At 39.6% G+C, this 21,038-nt stretch overlaps 1 long non-coding RNA gene across 1 annotated transcript in view; it reads left to right on the top strand.

Moving 5' to 3' along the window:
- LOC125803937 (uncharacterized) overlaps window positions 1-21,038 on the top strand; it is a 53,172-nt gene that overhangs the window by 2,071 nt on the left and 30,063 nt on the right. The window contains exon 2 of the long non-coding RNA XR_007440426.1: window positions 16,328-16,415. This is a non-coding gene — a long non-coding RNA (uncharacterized LOC125803937). The remainder of the gene's footprint in view (window positions 1-16,327; window positions 16,416-21,038) is intronic.

A 21,038-nucleotide genomic window follows, 5' to 3' on the forward strand; every position in this document is an offset into this window, starting at 1 on the left:
GGTGTCACCAGCGCTTTGCGTGTCGGGGTGTGGTTGAACTCTGTGAAGCCTGTGCTCTTCATGTAGAAACCCTGCAACTCACTGTATGTCTGAATGAACAAGTGTCCCTTTGCCTTGTTTGTCCTTTTTGATCCATTTCTCCTCCTTTCTTTCAGTGCTGTGCCGCAGGAATCTGCTTCTTAAAAGTATGCAGGCTCAATATTTGTCCAGGTCTGACTGCAAATTGATCAATAGGCAGGTACCAGTGGCAGACATGATCGATTGATATACAGAAAGTAGTAAAAGCCGAGAGAGGATCAGGCTTGGAGATGGAGCTCTGATAATGGCAGACAACCACCAATACAGAACAATCAGCCTGGACATGACAGCCCATAGACCGGCCCAATTACTCCCCTCCCTAATCAATATCACACTCACACAGATAGTCATCAGCAGAAGACACACAAGCACACACACTCTCGCACACAAAAAACACACACACTGAGAGACTGACACACGCACACAATTATTTTAGCCTACGTAGTCTAGCTATAGCCTGAATGCTGGCTTGTACAATTGTACATGTTCTGACATCTAATTAATCATATTCAAACTGTCTGTACACATGCTTGTAGAGCTAAAGCTGCCACAAGCCTCTCTGGTGGCAATACATAATTAAGTCAGCATAAATGCACTCATACTGTATTTACAACCCAAGGGACTTCGAAGCACACACTAATAATGATGAGTAGTGTTTTCTTTGGGGTTTGCTGGCAGGGGGAGGATTTGTGTGTGCAACGAGATACGCCTTAACCGGTGCAAAGGGAATTGCATCCGAGGAGCTTCTCAATGCCCATTACACTCAATTGAGCAAATAACAAGAAGACCTTTACACTGACCTGAGACCAGTTTATCTGTCCCAATCCCTAACCCTAATCATCATAAGCAACCAAATAGACCAGTCTCAGAGCACCAGGCCAGAGTAACCTCTCCCCTCACCCCTCTCCTGGCCCATCACACTCACTGAAGCCTATAATAAGCAGTGACGCGGATACTCCAACGTAGGTGATTCATCTGCCCAGGGCCGTGTCACGGTTAAACGAGTCCCTTGGGAAGCCACGCAGGGAAATCCGAGACACTGTGTAGTGGATTTTTGTCTTCTTGTGTCTCGCCTTTCACTATGCAACACCTTTACCACTCCCACTGCTCCTGCTGCATGTCACCTTCAACCCCCCCAGATGTGGCCTCCTCCAACCGTGCTCTTGTCTCATATTTAAAGCATGGTGGTTGCTGCTTCATGCACTATTTCCATGGCTAACACTTACCGGGTCATGCTCACGCACAGCTTTTATACATTACGTTTGCAACAGAAGTAGAGTTTAGGTGATTAGCCTGAGGGCATAGCTGCTCTGAGCGCATATGGGCTTGGCAAACCAGTGACGCTATCGAATCCAGCAGCCACCCTACAGTGAATGGAATTAAGCTAGAAAAGAAAGCCCTTTGTTGTTATCCTGCTAAAATGTCTTAAATGTTCAAAAACCTCAAGCCGAGGTTCTGAAACAACAAAGCAGGCCACCCACTGAAATTTCTGAAGTGCTAAAGGCAAGGAACCAAGGCATATTGCGCCACAGAAATGTTCAGACGTAGCCTTGAAAACATCAGACATATCACACGAGTAGTCACTGACATAAAGACCCTGCTCCAAAGCTCTAAGCGGTTGGTTTATGGATGCATTGTTCAGAACCAAAATCTACAATACTGGCATATAAATGGGCCAAAAGAGGAAAATAAGGCCTTTAAAGATGTAATAGAAGTCATTCTTACGTTTAATATAAACAAAAAACTGTTCCTGAAAGAGCAGTTAAAGTGAATTTATAGGTGAAGTGTGTTTGTACGATATACTGTATTTCACAATCCAAACCTCTTGACTTTTATTTGATTGCAGACAGTATGAACCCAAGATATGTCATGTTTTGTCTCATAAATGTCATTCAGTTTGTTAATATGCATCCATTCCTGAATCTCATCCTGCAATACATTCCAACCTAGTTGGGACAAGGGCAATTTAGGGCTAGAAATGGAGGTTAAAAAGTAAAAATAATGATGTTTGCTCAAACAGGTGGCTGTAAACATGATTTGATACAAATGCTGTACACACACAAGTCTTTAAGCAACAAAGATGGGCAAATGATCTTTATTTGTCAACAAATGCATGAGAAATTAATTGAAATGTTCCTCAAAGAACAACTGGAAGAGATTTGCATATTTATATTATTACAGAGCTTAATATCATAAAATCATTAAAATAATCCAGGGGAATTTAAGTGCATGAAGGGAAAATGTGCAACATTATAAAGGCACAGTTTAAATGTGTTTGCAAATAAAAATATAGCATTTAGAAGTAAATGTTATACCTTCCCAACATTTTTGGAATGTATAGCAGGCCTGAAATGTAGGAACGAATGAGTGAATGACATGAATGAAGTGGAATGAATGAAGCTGAGCATACAAAACATTAAATATGTTGAGTTCATACTGGTCTCAATGAATCAAAAGCCCATGTGAATGCAAGAAACACTAATAAACTTTTCTGTCCCAACATTTTCTGATTAAGGGTTTAAGCCACAGATTAAACTTCACCTTGAAATAAAGTGCTGTCTGATTTGATGTTCTCGTCAAACACTTTTTTGTAGCGTAAGATTTCAGGCTATGAGTCCAAGAAATAGCCCTTGGGTGTAGCCTTGATAAATAGTTGACCTGGTTAAGCTATGTTTAGCTGCAATTTCCAGGCAATAGCATCTCAAAGCACCACAAAACTGGCATAAAACCTGGACCACTGGGATAAAACAAGGTTATTTCAAGTTCAAGTCAGTAACAAGTACAGTACATTCTTCTGAAATATGTAAAGGCTTCTGGCAGATGTGTTGGCTTGGATCAATCAGGCTTAGATTTTTGACATTGCTGCAAAATGTAACACTTATAATGACTGGAATTATAATAAACTATGTTTGATTTTGAATGTTGGATCCAAAACCATCACTTCCACTAATTCCTGGTGTTAAAAAGCTGGGGGGAGCATTTTTGACTCCCACTCATCTTTTTTCCTTTCTCTCTTTCGCTCAGAGCCTTGGCAACGTCTATTGTTCATTTTAGCACGGTGCCAGTGTTGAGAGACAATAAGCAGGTAGAAATGACATTTACCACCACAAGCTTGATTGACTTTCCTTATGAACGCTGTCTTGTAAAACTCACACACACACTCACACACCAGGCCCTATGCTCTCAGATCATCTTTTGTGCACAGGACTCTTCCAGAACTTCCTGGACACCTCCTCAAATTTGGGTTTGACTCCTGGTGTCATTCCAGCCTCATAACACTGAAATCCCACAATGCACTCTGCCAGTGACATGAGACAAGAAACAGGGTGAATGACATTTACAGTACTGTCAGGGCCTGATTGAGATTCCGTATGTGTGTGAGTTACGGTTTTAACTCACTCCCACCCCCGCGCCCCTGGGTCTTTGTTAGGAAGGTGTTTCAGGACAAACATTGGAGAGTTCTATTCGTAATCGCTCTTGGCCACTAGAATCTAACGAAGCTGTGTCCGTTCTCAGCGCAGAGCTCGTCTCGTCTCTTTTCTGCTGACGTGAGAACAGTTTTGCCAAAGTCTAACTGCAATAACAGAAGCCAGTGAGGCAGGTCTGAGATCAGCTGAAGGGAAGCTTCCATCAGCACCCTGTCTCACATGGCTTGACTTGCAAGTGCTGAGTGACGGGCCAACGGCTGCCTTCCAGAAGCTTTTAAAACGAAACCGACCCAGGAATGCTTCAGCCTGCTGAATATGCCCCTAAGGAGCTGCAGCTTAGCACACCAGAGTACACACACACCCTCACTCACACATACACTCACAACTCTCCCTGTCTCACACTCAGTCACACTCACATCCACATACATCCACACATCCATGTCTGGCCCTCAGAGATGTATTCTAAGCAGGCAAAGAGGAAGGGAGCTGGGGGGGATCATTTTAATAGACTGAGAAACACACACACACAGACCTCTCTCATGCAGTCACTCACTCACTCATGTTCACCACAGTCAGAAATTACAGCCCCATCTGCTCGCCATCTCAAATATTTTCAGGCTGAAACCTATAAGGGTAGATGGATTGGGGTGACCCCAGAGTGAGCCACACGCACACAAATAGAGACCGTTGGTTAATATGACAATGGTACCTGTATTCCATACATGTAGCTACATTATACTAGTGCATCTCAAAAAAATTAATTATCATTGAAAAGTTACTTTATCTCAGTAATTAAGTTCAAAAATGTTAAACTCACATATTATATAGTTGTATTACACACAGACTGATCTATTGTAAGTGTTTATATTATATAAGGCCCATTGGTACTTTTGGCAGTGTGGGCCGTGTTCCAAGTCCTGCTAGAAAATGAAATCCGCATCTCCATAAAAGTTGGAAGCGTGAAGTGCTGTAAGATTTTGTGGGAAATCACTGCACTGACTTTAGACTTGATTTAACACAGTGGATCAACACCAGCAGATGACATGTCTCTCCAAATCATCACTGATTATGGAAAATTCACGCTAGACCTAAAGCAGTCTCTAATGTAATGGGCATTGAATCGAATTACTGAAATTAAGCAAATTGTCGATGATATTCACATTTTTTGAGATGCACTATTATGTCCTAATGTTTATGGCTGCCCCTTCTGAAAAAGGTGTTGATCTACTGTAACCTGTACCACATTTCTGACTGATTTTGAGTTCGGCCTGATAGCAGGTGCATTTACAATGCAATTCCTCGATTCACAGTGTCATGTGTTTGCTGGTGTCATGTCCTAGTGGAAAATGGCAAAAGTCATGGGACATGGCATTAGTTTAGCTTAACTTGCATGTGGCAAGCCAGTGTAAGTTAAAAAAAAAATGTATCATCCTTACTTACGTTTTTATTTGTTGTTGAAATAATTCAAATCTGTTAGTTCTGTATGTTCCTTAAAATATCCTCATTCATAGACAAATAGAATTTCTCTGAAATTACTTGGAATAAAATTAAAAGTCTCCTGTGAAGATAATGTTTCAGAGATAAAATTTTTGATAGACAAGTGATGATATAATGAGCAGTGTTGGGAAGGTTACTTTTAAAATGTAATCCCTTACAGATTACTGATTACATCACTCAAAATGTAATTTGTAACGTAATCAGTTACATTACTTCAAGTGAGTAACGTAATCTGATTACTTTGGATTACTTACAATATTGTCGTTTTTTTTAAGCCTGAATGAATGTAGCAACCACATCTTGCATATTATTGTTTTATTTTTCCTTCCAGTTAATAGATAGACAAATAAAACAGCCTTTTCAATCACTCTATAAAAATACTTATGAAACCATTTAATCAAACAATTTTATAAAACACTTCTATAAATTGATGATAAAATCATTAAAAACCAAACAATGGAACAACAACTGTAAGCTAACTATTTGCAGGTTTGCCACTTTCTGCAGGTGGATTTTTTGCCAGGATTATCTAGGGGTGTAAATCACAAGATTCATTACGATACGATACAATACGATTATTTTAGTCAGCGATACGATAATGTACGATACCTCAAATTATGTCTTTATACGATACAATTCGGTCCAATAGGATTTAATGCGATTACAATCTGTTCCTTTTCTAAGAACTCACAAATGCAAACAAAATATAATTTGAATGTTTTATTATTAAATGTCAAATGCAGTGTATTCATAAACAGTAAACAATAATTACTTCAACACTTTAATTTCCATTATTTAAGTTCCATTTGAGAACATCAAATGCAGAAGAAAATGTAAAAAAAATGTGTGTATGGATGTTGGTGATGAATAGTCAATCATTCTCTACATTTCCTGATTCAGTAGGGTCTTGACAAACAAATTACAAAATTTGTAATTTATATCACAATGCATTGAAGAGTTACACTGCATTATATTAGGTGTCCACCAGGCGTCTCCAAAGTGTTCAAAACCTCTCCAGTAAATCGGTCTCTATACAGCCAGAGTTTGTAATTTTTTTGTTTGTTTGTGATAAAATAAATGAATGTAAGTCTATTTCAGAGTAATACTAATACTTTTTGATGAAATGACAAACAAAATCACACGTATGCGCGCTGTGGGCGCACTTATGTTTAGCAGAGGGAATTTGGTGACAGCGGTTAGGCATGCCCCTCCCCCAGCCATTAGGAGACCAATCAGGGAAAATTATGTACCAATGTTTTCGTCTAAGGGTGGACTATTGGTTGAAATAGGTGTCAATCACTTTTGTGACGCTGGAGAAAGGCTATGACCTGATTTGATTGGATTGGATTGATCCAGCGCTCACGTTATTGGTTCAAAAGACGATCACTCAAGAAAAATAGTGGTTTGTGGACCGCTGAAAATAAACGCATGTTTGTGAGGAGAAGTGAGCAGGCGAATAAAGGACTTTATGGATATTTTATCTGCGGTTCAGTGCTGTACTGTGGATGCTGTGATAGTAAGTGAATTTTCTATAATGTAATATGATGTTATTTTATATACTAATAATATTTTATAAGGCTATTTTGTTGGGGAGGCGTGTTCCCCATGTAAACAATGTGAAAAAACAGGCTGTTTCAGTTGGCGATTTCTGGCGACTGGTTTCATGTAGATGGTTGTAAATTTGCATGCAGGTAGTTAAATTAGTACCAAAGAATATGACTCGGTTATTTGGTCGGTGTGTTTAGAATATTTGACGCTTATAAGCATTCAACTTTACATAGTCAGAACGGGCCCGCCGACGGGCTAGGGGGCGCTTCTGCAGTGAAAACATTCTGAGCAGGAGGTTGTGAATCATAGAATATTCTGATGTTGTGATTTATGTGAATGTGATTGCGTTATGTCAGTGTTGGATCGGAAGACCAAAAATAGAAAAGTACCGCAATGTAATCCATTTATTTTAGCAGAGTAACTGTAATCTGATTACCATTTACTGAAGCAGTAACTGTAACGGATTACAGTTACTCATAATTTGTAATCTGATTACGTAACGCCGTTACATGTAATCCGTTACTTCCCAACACTGATAATGAGTATTTTCTAAACTTTAATCGTACTCTCAGTAATATAAAGAAATGATCCTATGCTTTTAATTTACCAAATGAAAAATGAAGAAACTTTTCCTGCACAGTCAGGACACGCCTCAGGGTGGGAGATGATGCTGGAAGAAGACCTCTGACTGTGTTCTTTATCTGTCTGGTTAACATGCATGTGCTTACACGCACGCTGTCACAAACCCAGACATATGCTGAAGCTCAATGAAGAAAATAAGACACGACGGTGCACAAGACAAACAAAACCCACACCCACCTTCTGCTTAAACACACACATTCAGACAGGCACACACATGCTTTCACCAGTGGACAGCACTGTTTCCAACACACTGCGCTTGTGTATACTCTAAACAATCATGAAAAGACTTTGATTTGAATAAACTGTACGCACACACTTGCTTCACTGGTTCACACACACACACACACACACACACACACACACACACACACACACACACACACACATAAATACTCTCTTTCTTTGTACTGTATGTCTATATGTATTTTTAATCCAGTCTCTTCTTCTACACTCACTACCTCTCTCCACTGTCTTTCTATGCTTTTTTGCTTTCTTTCAAATTTTCAAATTACATTGCAATATTTTGGCATTCAGTGATGAATATTGCAATATAGCAAAATGTAGGAATTGTGATAGTAATAATAATGCCATATATAATTCTACAATTCTACAAGTACAAAAAAAAGTTTTATCTGTGAGGCTTTTTTATCGACTATTTTTCCCCCTGTCTTGCTAATTGTTTCTCTTTCTCTGTACTCTCTGTCTTTCTCCACTCTCATTCCATCTTTTTCTTTTATTACCATTCTAAGCTATTCTATCCCTCTCTTGTTTTTTTCTCTATTGTCTTTTAATCTGTTTTGTTCTTTCCTTTCCTATCTCCTTTCACATATTTCCTTATTTACCAGTTTTTGTCATTCTTATCACTCATATCTAATCATATTCTTTATATAATTCCTGTATATCTCTCTATAACATTTCTCTGTATATACTGTTTCCATCTTTCCATCTCTCACTTTACTTCTCTCACTACACTTTAATTCAATTCAATTCAATTCAATTCTGACTATCCACCTTATCTCCCTCTATCTTTTGTTCTCTCTTCTGTCACTCTGTCCACCATTGATTTCTGTGATTCTGTTTTTCTATTTCTCTATTTATTCTCGCTCTCCCTTTTTTAAATCTCTGTCTGTTTCTTTATATCTTTATTTTCACTGTTTCTTTCTTTGTCTGTCTCCCTTGACTTTCTATACCTGTTTTTGCTTTATTCCACTCTCTACACTCTCCATTTGCTTTCCATCTCTTTGTTTCTTTTAAAGTGTCTTTCTATCTCTGTCTTTATTTCATTTCCTTTTTTCTTCCTTCAATCTCCTTCTCTCTTTACTCATTCTGTCTCTCTGTCTGTCTATCTTTATCTCTCTCTCTCTCTCTCTCTCTCTCTCTCTCTCTCTCTCTCACACAGCATAAACAAGGTTAACTGGAGCAGTTAATTGCGCAGGGTGTGAGTCAGTGATGAGTGCGGTGTTTGGAAGTGGCACAAATGCCAGCGCTGACAGCTGTCTTTATATAAATCAAGTGCGGCTCAGCCCGGATGGGCCCGCCGTCCAAAAAAGTGCCAGCACAGAAGCTCTCTTAAACATGACTCAGAGCAGCAGGGAATCTAACACACGCTACTGCATGCAATCTGTACTCTCTAATACACCCCCCAACATAACCCCCACCCCACCTCCTCAGACAAACACACACACCGACTGCCCTTCTGCTTTCTCCTCTCATTTCCATTCTTCTCTTTCACTCCTCCTTCTTTCCCCTCATCTCCTCCTCCTCCTCCTCCATCACCCCATCCTCAGCAACCCAACCCCCCCCTCCCCCCTCCCCCCCCCCCCCCCCCCCCCCTGCCCGCAAAGCTGCTGCCAGGAGCGCAGCTGGCACTGTCATATCTGATAGCCTGGAACAGAGACACAGAGCAGGCTGGGTGGGAAGAGCTAGCAAACGGCTACAACGCCACACACATTATGCATTATTGAGATACAGGAGGGAGCAGAGTGTGGGAGGGGGTGCGTTTTGGGTGTGTGGTGGGTGTGTGTTTGATTCGAGGTGTTGAGTATGAGTATACACCCCTCCGGCACTGAGAGGTGAGTGAGTAGGACCTACATTTCCGTCTAAACCTGAGAGAGAGAACGAGAGAGAGGGTAAAGAAAGAGGAGAGAAAGATTAAAAGGAGAACTTTAGTGAGACAAGCAGGAAAAAAATCACATATCCATTCATCCCACCAATGCAATACAAGGAGAAAGGAACAAAAAGAAAAAAGACTGAAAGAGAAAAAGAGGGTGTGCAAAGAAAGAGAAGAGAAAGATAAAAAATGAGAAGGTTGGTGAGAGAATTAAAAAAAGGAGGGACACAAAGAAAAGAGACTGAATGAGAGAGAAGGAGAGGTGATGAGATAAAGAGACATATTTATGTAAGAGAAGGACAGAATGAGGGATGACAGGCAAGAATAGGAAAGAAAGGAAAAGATTACATAAAGAAAAGAGGGATGAGAGACAAATCTCATCAGGTCACATTATCAGTAAGAAAGTGGTACAAGAGTGGAAGAATTGGTAGGAGAGTGCAATCAGAGAAAGAAGGAAAGATGGGATGGAGAGAAAAGGGGGAAACTACCAGGGGAGAGAGAAAGAGAGAGAAAGAATGGAGCACCAAGAGAAATTAAATAGAGTGGGAAGGAAAAGAGACAGAAATAAAGATGTGGATGAAAAGAAGAGGAGCAAGAGACATAATGGGCATATTATAAAAGGTCTAAGTGATGGAGAAAAAGAGAGCAATGAGTCAGAGAATAGAGAAAGAAAGTGAAAATTGGGTAGAAAGAATAGGGGCACTCTGCTTATTGGCCATGTTATAATAGAAAAGGGAAAAAAGAGGGATGAGAGAAATAATGGCCACATTATCAAAGTGTGCAAGAGAGAGAGAGGCAGAGAAAGATTGAGCCAGGGAAAAGAGGAGAAAAAGGAATAAAGGTGGTATTAAGAGAAGAGGCGTAAAAGACATGATGTCTAGATTTTGAAAGCTACAAAATAGGAAGCAAGGGACAGAGAAGGGGAAAATACAAATAGGGAAAAATGAGAGACTCAACATGACACAGGATGTAGAAGAAAAGGCACAGAATGGAGAGAGGAGAAATGGGAGACATACTAGCCACATTTTGAAAGGTGTAAGAGAGGGAGAAAGAAAGAGAGAGCAAAAAGAGACAGATTGGAGAAAGGTAGAAAGAAAGGACTAGGTAGAGAAGAGGGATGAGAGCCGTACAAGGCATAAATGCATATGATAAAGGTAAGAAAGAGAGAGCAACAAGAGACAGAGAATGAAGTAAAAACATGGTGGACAGAAGAGGGTTTAGAGACATATTGGCCATGTTATGAAAGGTGTAAGAGAGAAGGAGAAATGTACAGAGGATGGAGAAAAGCATACAGGAGAAAGAGAGAGCTGGGTAGGAAGTATAAGGGCGAGAGACATAATGGTCACATTATGAAGAGTGTAGGAGAGGGAGAAAAAGGCACAGTGTGGTGTGGTGATGTGGGAGTGCTCATGCTGGCTGTATTCTGGGCAGAGCATAAAAAGCAGATGCTCTTAATATTTGAACATGAAGCCTAATGTCGCATAACACACGGGTAAGAATAGACACCTCATTCACACCTCACTGCGAAAAACTACAAATGATGGTCTCTCTCTCTCTGTCTCTCGCTCACACACGTGTAGGCAAACACGTTACGGGCCATGTTTAATTTACGTGTGTGTGAGTGTGTGCGCGAGTGCGCTTCACCGGCAGGTACAGTTGAAAGCAGAGCTCCGTGTTTGGTTTTATGCAGCAGTGCTATGATTGATAGCTAATGTCTGTGAGAGAGACAGTCATTTTCAGGGCCTTTTACACCTCCGCCATCACTCACGGATTAAAATGGAGAGAATGGGACGAGGGGAGGGTGGTTTGGAAAAAAAAAAAAAAAAGTGCAGGCCGCTTTCAAACTGCTTCTCACAGTCCCAAAAACGTCGAGAAAGTGAGAGAGAAAGAGAGAGTGAATAGAAGACAGACAGACAGGAGAAGGAAAGATGGAGGGAGAAAAGAGAGAGATACGTGCCCCAGAGGAGCTAGAGAAAATCAACAGGTGATGTCATTTATCCAAATAATGACTTCAGCTACCGTCGAGAAGGCGAGATGGTGCAATGCGTTTCTGGGGTATTAGACAGAGCCTCATAAAGAGCAGGGGAACGGAAGAAAGAATTGCGAAAGAGTGTGAGAGAGAGATTTTGTCTGTCTGTTTTTTTTTTTTTGCAAGAGTGAAGAAAGAGGAAAAACAAGAAACGCTAGTTTTCCATTATCCCTCCATCCTTCCGAGTCTTAAGCCTCCATCCTTTACACTTTATCCCAGGCCTACACAAAGCTGCACTGCATTTGGAGTGTATTAAAATATATTAAAAGCTTCATTCCACATGCAGTGCCATCAGAATCAGCAGTGAGATTTAAACCATTAGCTATGGCAGGGGTCAGCACACACTCGGCAGTGTATATTACTCCCAGTCACAGCAATTAGATTACACTCACTCCATAAATGGATTTAAAGTTATTGAGTTCCCATGGCTGTTGCTTTAGGCTGAAAGATCATTTGACATATGGTGTTAGAATGGAGAGCAGACGGGAGGAGATTTGAGCGGTCAGTATAATGAAAGAGAGGAGTGGAGATATTGGGCTTAAGCTGCATTTTAGTAGCGAAGCAGAAGTTCAGCGAAAGCACTGAGACTCTGAGACGGATGTGTGATAACTCCTTTTATAGACAGCAAAAAGGCTGGATTTAGTTAAATGAGCTTTACAGGCTTTGAAGCTTATACAATTTACTGTACTACAATGAATCTATTATGTAACTGGATGAATTTGTATATCACTGCATACAAAAAACAAACAAAAAAAAACTAAGACTGATCTATACTTCTGTGTCGAGCCAATGAAGCAATACGAAGGTGCTCAGTGGATCAATCACAGTTGCTGGGGTCTGCGTCACCATGCCATCATGCTATGCTACATTTCTAAAGTGCACATCAGGTTATGTTGTATACCACTTGACAACCACCAAGCAACACCCTAGCAATCTTTACAGCACTTTACACCACTTAACAAATCTAGCAAGCACATAGGATCATCATATCAACCATTTGGGATAGCAAAGCAGCCACCTACCAACACCATAGCATCACCTGAAACACCACAGCAGCAACCATGACACAACATAAAATACATGAGACACATATTCAAGAATCATTTCACCCATAAAAGCTTTAAACTGCTGCTTTGGATTCTCAACCACAATGAAATTATCTATACCAAGCAGCAAGACGCACAGCTTAAAAGGCTATTGAGAGAATACGCAGAGGGTAACACAGGAAAACATGGCCAATGCTGGAAAACAGCACACCCAGATCTGTCCCTCTGTATTTCAACATGCATCTCATCTCCCTCATCACCCTGCACACCCAGAACTACACTAATACATAGAAATACAGACTGCTGTTTCTGGATCTGTTATTCCTTGTGCACAGTGAAGTAGGTCAGTTTAATAAGCAGGAAATCTATGATGAGGTTCTGCCTTTCATCTTCTAATATTATTAGTTTGGCCATGTTCACAACACAAGGCTAAATTGATACAAATCATATTTTTGTGACAGTTTTGATGTTTTTAAGACGCTGTAAGATATAGAATCTTTTGAAATCATGTTTGAGACACTTTCATATCTGGTCCGAGATTAGATCCAAATCTAATCTAATCTAATCTAATCTAATCCAAAGGCCATGTGCATTATCCAGTGACAGGAGCTGCTATCAGTGTCAGATTGTGGCTAATCATGATCAAATGTGCCTATATGTGAGTCTGTTAAGGGCAGTGGTGCATTTATACCAAATACAGACATGGGTTACTTACAAACACAAATATAACCCATTCAGGAAAACAAAACAAAAAAGAAACGTGAATAGAAAGATCTAAAAACAACAATTGTCGTGAACGGATAGACAGGTAGCTAACCAAATAAACTGAAAATACAGATGTGGTGAATAACAGCCATAAATATGAAGAAGCAGATGTGAACATGTCCAGAGCAGGAACCAGACAGAGGTGAACTTAGCCGTGGCTGTAAACACACAGATGTGAACTTAGCCATAGCCACGGATATACAGATGTGACTATAGTCCTATAAATAAACAACAAATGTGATGACCACCAGAGACATAAGTAGACAGCTGTAAGCATACCTGTAGACATAAGCAAACAGATGTGAACGTAGCCATAGACATTAAGTAGATATGTGAACATAGTCATAGATATATAGAGACAAATTCCAAAATTGGCCATAGATGTAAATGGACAGATATGACCATAGCCATAGATATAAGTAGACAGATGTGATTATAACCATAGAAAGTAGGCAATGTGAACATAGCCATGAAATCAGCTCTGGAAAAAATAAAGTGATCGCTTCAGTTTCTAAATCAGTTTCTCTGATTTTGCAATTTATAGGTATATGTGAGTAAAATTGTATTCTATAAACTACGGACAACATTTCTCCTAAATTCCAAATAAAAATATTGTCATTTAGAGCATTTATTTGCAGAAAATGAGAAATGCCTGAAATAACAAAATAGATGCAGAGATTTCAGACGCTCAAATAATGCAAAGAAATCAATATTTGGTGGAATAACCCTGGTTTTTAATCACAGTTTTCATGCATCTTGGCATGTTCTCCTCCACCAGTTTTACACACTGCTTTTGGATAACTTTATGGCACTCCTCGTGCATAAATTCAAGCAGTTTAGCTTGGTTTGAAGGCTTGTGATTATCCATCTTCCTCTTGATTATATTCCAGAGGTTTTAAATTTTCTTAAAATCAAAGAAACTCATCATTTTTAAATGGTCTCTTATTTTTTCCAGAGCTGTATAAGTATACACATGTGAACATAAACACAGACCTAAGTAAACAGATTTAAACAGGTAAATATTAAGTAGGTAGACAATATTAAACCTAGCCATAAATACTGTATACACTGACAAATGTTATCATAGAGAGATAGAGAGAAGTAGACAGATGTAAACATAGTCATAGACATAAATAGACAGGTGTGAAAAGAGCCATTGGTATAAGTAGATAGAAAAAATAATAATAGTCACATAAATGAATAGACCTATGTTGGTATAGCCATAGCCATGAATAGACAAATATAATCAAAGCCACACTACTAAATATAGAGATGATAGACATATGCACATGGTCCTGTACAAAAGAAACCAAGATGACAGATGTGATTATAGCTAGAGATTTGAATAGACTATAGACTGTGAGTAGAACTGTGTTATAATAAGATAGGGAGCAGATGATACGTATCTGAAATTTGAGATGTTTTATGGATGTGGCTTCTGATCTGTCCTCAGCATCCTAATTCTGAGATTCTGTCTAAACCTGGTTGAATACAGAGCAGCAGACTCTTTGAACACAATCTAGAACTGCAATTTCTTAGGGTCATTGGGTCAACTCTGAAAAAAATCCCAAAGTAATGAGCAAGAACAGCGAAGCACATCATTGGAATACTTTATCACCTACAAAAGATCATCTAACGAGACATAGAGAACAAGCAGCAAGGGAATCAGGGCATGCATACATCTTGTATTACAAATGTACTGGTGCATTGAAAAGTGACTTAAAAATGTAACTCCACAAAACTCTGTTCCTATTCCAGATGTGGTATCTGTTTTATTTTGTTTTTTACTAAACTGGGCTAAAAAAACCTGAACAATACATTTGGTCAACAACAGGACACATTATTATGTTTTAATTCTGTAGATTTGCAGAAACTTTTACTATAACATCACCAGACTGGGAAGTTTTTTTTTTTTTTTTTTTTTTACAATGGAGCACTGAGTCAGAGACATGAAAAAAATGAGGAGAGCAACCACTGGTTGAAATACAGTATGAAGGGGAGTTCTTGTAATGATCAACATGGCATCTGTTAACAGATCTTACAAAATATATTTTATGTATATTTTTATATAGAGACCTTTCAAGTAAACCTTGTTTGTAACTCTGCAACTTACTCAAATACTTTTTACTGACATGTTATTATTGTGTAGTCTTTAAAATAGAATGTAACATAACACATGATTCATAAAAAAATTTAATAACAGCTATATTCAAGTCTTCTAGTTTTTGTATTTAATCAGATGTAAAATGAATGAAACTATAGAAACAAAAACTAAAGCACCCACAAACAACTCATAGACCGCAGTTGAGTTTGGGCCCACAGGAAGCATTAACTTCCTCAACAGCAGAACCAGATACAGTGGCAGAAATGAGCCGGTACCAAATCTCTTCCTCTCCTGCGCTGTTCCTCTCTCATCTCCTTCCCTCAACTCATTCCTCGCGCTGCAGAGCTGCTCTAATGCGTTTGGCTGCATTAGAATGGAGTGAGTGATTTGATAAAGCCCCTTGGTCCGGGGCCTGGGAAGAGGAGAGAGACGGAAATGATTTACAAGGCTCTGATTAGGCTAATTAGGAGCTTGATTAAGGGTTTTAATTAGAAGAAACCAGCTCTCGATCTGGAGTGGGGAGAGGAGGCTGCACGGAGGAGAGGCTGAGAGGTGAGGAGGAGGAGGAGAAGAAGAAGGAGAAGGAGATGACATGGAGGCAGAGAAGAGGGACAAAAGAGAAAGGGGGTGCCAGAGGACCGGGTAGGAAAGAAGAAAGATGGCTAGAGAAAAAGGTATGGAAAAAGTAAAGTAGGAACAGGTGGTCCTGAATAGGAAAGCAGACAAGCTCAGGGATGCTAGAAACTGTTACAGAGTAAGAGCAGAACAGCAGTCTGAAGCAATGGCTCCCAACTTACTTTAGTCAAAAGTTTTCCACACTGACATTTTAGTTGGATTTTAACTCAGTTTTCTCCTGTATTGCTGAAGTCAGTGCTCATCTACAGGCCAGGACTCATCCCATCACATTTTGGCGCCAGGTGTAGAGACAGTGAGTTCCTCCTTTTTAGAGACTCTTCTCTTTTGGGATAATCACCTGTTTTGGGATGATCATGCAGTTAGACACTTATGCCACACTGCATTAAAATTCATTCAGTTCAGATTTGTATTCATTTATCTTCTTGTCTTCTTCTTCCTGGTCAGGGTTAGACTGGATCCAAAGCTTGGAATTCTGGAATCATTGGGCACAATTCAGGAATACCACATGGATGGGGCACCAGTTGACTTGAAGGTACAGCACAAACCAATTCACTCACACCTAGAGGCAGCGTTGCACCTACCTTTAGCATTGTTGGGTAACTGTAGAAAACTGAGAGACTCAGAGGAAACTGGCACACAGACTTAGCGATTGAATCCATCTACTGCCTCACGTCCTTGAAGCTGTGCAGTACTGTCTGTTTTGTTAGAAACATTAGCACAATTTCAGCAAAGAATACACTGAATAAATGTCATTCTTTCATTCATTTCATTATTTGCTTGACACAGCTCTGTCTGTTTTGCCTGTTCATAAGGAGATCTTAGCATTAAATAGCATTAAAAGGGGCTCAAAGCGCTGCCACTGTGATCGGGAGATCGCTGGTTCAAATCCCGGTCAGCTTTCTGGGTGGGTAGATGTAACTCTTTCCCCTCATCACTCTTATAGGGTGAGGTCGATTAACACAAGGCATGTTGTGGCATCACTAGTGATAGGGGGATTTACAGCTGAATAGCAGCTAAGTGGGTGGGGCAATTGGTTTAGCTAAATTGGGGGAAAATGAATGAAGAATGACTGTTTTAATATTAGTATATAAAAGCAGTGAACACAAATGATAATTTGAGCTGTATTCCTTGTGGCATACAACGCTGTGATGCTTATAACCAGTGATATAAGGGAGTATGGGCAGAGCAGAGTGTAGGATCCACTTGAGGGGATCTTGCAAACTTGACAAATCACAACTTGGAAAAACAACTGAAAACTTTTTTTATTTATATATAAAATGTATGACGCTTTTCACCCCAATTTAACTATTCCGGACCCCCCCCCCCCCCCCCCCCAAACATACACACACACTCACTCACTTGTATCTCTATTAATGCCCTAACATAACTACTAAACTATGCGACTAAAATATGCCTTCTCCGACACAAGTGGAGTTAGCCATCTTTTCTGAAGGGTACTAAAGGGCAGCCAGCAAGCTCGAAAAAAAAAAAGCGCAGCTGCTCGACTCTGACACATCAGCTAAGAGACATCTGTGCTGACTGATGTGATGTGAGGGAGGAGCACCATCTACCCCCCCCCCCCCCCCCCCCCCCCCCCCATGAGCATGTGCAATTGTGCTCTCTCTGGACTCCGGCTACTGACGGCAAGCAGCATGACCTGGGATTCGAACTGGCGATCCTTGAATCATAAAAAAAGTTGAAGTGTCTTTCCTGCTCTATTTACTTACACAGGATTGGGCGGGGTAAAGGTTGTATTGCAGTACCGAAGTGTATCAAATATTTTTTAACCATTCGTCCAGTTCACACTTTTATACAAGTGTTCTTTTGAAAGGACTCCATCTTTCACTCCGTACAGGAGGGCTGCTGGCAGAAACATGGATGAGTATTGTTTCATCTGCCCGTACACGTTCTGCATAATGCAGCAGAGAAGCACCTTTGAAGTCATATGTGAAAATTCGGATGAAAGAAAAGTTTAATCACCTAATAGTGCCACTTGTTTCCTTGATCGAGTTCAGATAGAACAATTTTCTTACAGAACTCTCCCTCCCTTCGTCTCTCTATCTCTTTCTCTCTCTCTCTCTCTCTCTCTCTCTCTCTCCCCAGACACACACACACACACACACACACACATACACACACACACACACTGTCAACGTCTTTTTAGTTGGAATAATTGCAGCCATAGTGAACACAGTCTTCAATTAATTATGCATCAGCTGAAAATTGAGGTGAGGGAGAAGGAGAGATGAGAAGAGAGTGGAATATGAGGAAAAGCAAAAGAGAGAAACAAGGCCTTGTCCAATAAAGCCACAGAGACACGAAATAGAACAGAGAGAAAGAGAGCGGTAAGCGGAATGAGAGATGAATTAGTAAAAGTGAAAATTGTTCAGGGCAACAGCACAAAGAGATGTTAGTTGGCAAAGCTGAGGAGATGTTGATTCATCTGTGAACATAATGCCATGATAATGAATTGTCGTAATTTTGTAAATGGGGATAGAGATGCTTGCTCATGCTCACCCCCCACGCACACTGGAGAGCACGCGCTCGAGGGGGTTACACTACACACACCACAGTTTCAAGGTTCAAGAGGTAACGCTTTTAAAATTTGCTCTCATATTTAACCCTTTGTCTCCACTTAGTCTTCTTATTCTACTTTATTTCCTTCTTTTGTTTCTCTGTCGGCCTGTCTGACTGCTCATTAATCCACAGTCTAAAGGCACTACTTAAAGAGACTGCCAGACACAAGAGTGCTGATATATACATAATGATATAAGCAGAGACTGCATCATTTTTTTTATTTTGTTAAATGCAGTAGATGAACAGTACTTTTGAAGTGATTGTTTCTTTCAGCTTCAGTATATTTGGAGGAAAATGTGCTACTTTCATCTAGGGAAGTCATGGTAACAATTACCACATAAAATTAATGTATTTTAACATAAAAACTTTAAAAAGATCCAATTTAAATATATTTATTTGCTGTAATTAAAGGGCAGAAAGAAGAAGAGAGGAAAACAGTAGAGGAGATGGGGAGGGATAGATAAAGGTGGAGGAGAGCCAATTTAATAAACCAATTTAATAAACGTTACATAAAAATCCACATATTTTTTTACCTGCAACAAATGTGAGATGGAGTCTTTAACTAATAAATAAGGTTTAAATCTTTACAGGATGAGTATACCCTTTTATTTCAGAAACGAAAGGGAATGTGACATATCTGAAAATTCCAACAAGATATAGGTAAAGGGGCCTATTCAGCTTTTAAGCTTAATGTTCAGAACATGGCAGCCATCTGATGAGCTGTCGTATTTCGTTTACAATATAAAAGCGTGCCATGCAACTTTTGACTCTATATAATAAATAATGACCCTATATAATAAATATATATGTAATCAAATATTGGCAGGGTCACAGCCATGTATCCCATATCTATTGCACATGCTATGGCTTCAAGTGCAAACAAGATGGCAGCTTTTGTTTTTTAGCCACCTTCAGGCTTCAAAATGTAGCTCATTTAGTTTCGGGCATACTTTGATAAATTAAATAATTGATAGTGTAAAAAAAAAAATAAATAAATAAATATATATATATATATATATATATATATATATATATATATATATATATATATATATATATATATATATATATATATATATAATTCGATAATGTAATTATCGTGACAGGCCTATTTATGACAGTCACCGTGTGTCTTTTTCCCAAATTAAAATTTTTTGCTATAATTGAAAGCCAGAGAAGTAAAAGAGTGCAGAAGAATGCAGAGAGATTCATTAAGGTGGAGGAAAGGAAAGAGGAAAATGATGGTGTGATTACGGACGTGCGTGATTGAGCTTTGGCTTAACGTACACAAACAACTGCAGTAGTCAGATAGAGAGTCAGGAACACACACACACACACACACACTCATCACACTGTTCGTACACCCATTCGTCTGTTTCTCATTTGACTCTATCTCTGGTGCGGCCTTAACCGTAAACCCGTCAATGAAGGTGGTGAACAGAGAGGCAAACAACAATTAAAAATAAAGACAAATAAGCACACACACACACATGCACACAAACGCACAGACGCACACAGACTAACCTGGAGGGTGATCACATTAAGCGTGAATGTATTTGGACTGCATTGTGCCTGGTTATCGTGAGGTTTGCTGATTTGCATTAGAATGACTCTCCTGTGTTAATTGTTTACTGCAGGCTAATTACACTGGGCCCGTCATTATCCACGGCTGTAGAGATTTTCCACTGTGGCCAACGAAACACACACACTCACAAACACACACACACTCACACACACGCAAACATTCACAGGTATGGATGATAAAAAGCACAGAATTGAGGATGTGAGAAACAGACCTAATGAATAGAACTGCATGTATACAAACTCTAAATGTGTGTGTGTGTGTTTTGTGTGGAACAACTTTAAATTGGTTTGTTAAGCACATATTAAGTCATTAACATATTTCCAATTCCCAATCATAACAGAAGGCAGCATAAGCCTGTTTTAAAGCCTACAGCAGCTGAATGCCTTTATTTGCTTGAAGGAGAGCACTAATCACCAGTGGTGCAATTATGATCTTGTGAGTGAAAAAAAAAAAATAAGGTAACTCCTAAAATAAAAATAATCTTTGTTTAAGGTAAGGTCAGTGTAATTCGCTGGCTTGTAGAGATGACCTGAGAAGCCTTGCAGTGACATGGTGCACAAAATATGCACTTGTGTATACACTGATTGCTGATGTAAATTCATTATGAAGTGTTACCTGAGGGGATGGCTAAGAAATGATTTCACATGTATATGCTATGAGGTGTTATCTTGTGAGTGTGGTTGAACACTGGCTTTTCATGACTGGATTTTGACAGAGTATTGATACTGAGTCCTACTCTAGATGGATGGAACATTCTATTTCCATTCCAGTTACAGTGTGTGCACTACAATTCCTCTATCCAGAGTGTGATGGATGAACCAGGGCTTCATCACAGAAGGCAAAACCAACCATAGTGCACAGAAATCACCTCCATATGTAAAGCAGGAGGCCCAGATCCCTTATCCTGCAGCATTCTTGAGCTTCCATGGAACATGGCAGAAGCAATGGGATAAAAAATTAGTCCTATGTTCCTATACTAGCTAATGTTTGCTT

Source organism: Astyanax mexicanus, chromosome 8 (assembly GCF_023375975.1).
Source record: "Astyanax mexicanus isolate ESR-SI-001 chromosome 8, AstMex3_surface, whole genome shotgun sequence".
Lineage (NCBI taxonomy): Eukaryota > Metazoa > Chordata > Actinopteri > Characiformes > Acestrorhamphidae > Astyanax > Astyanax mexicanus.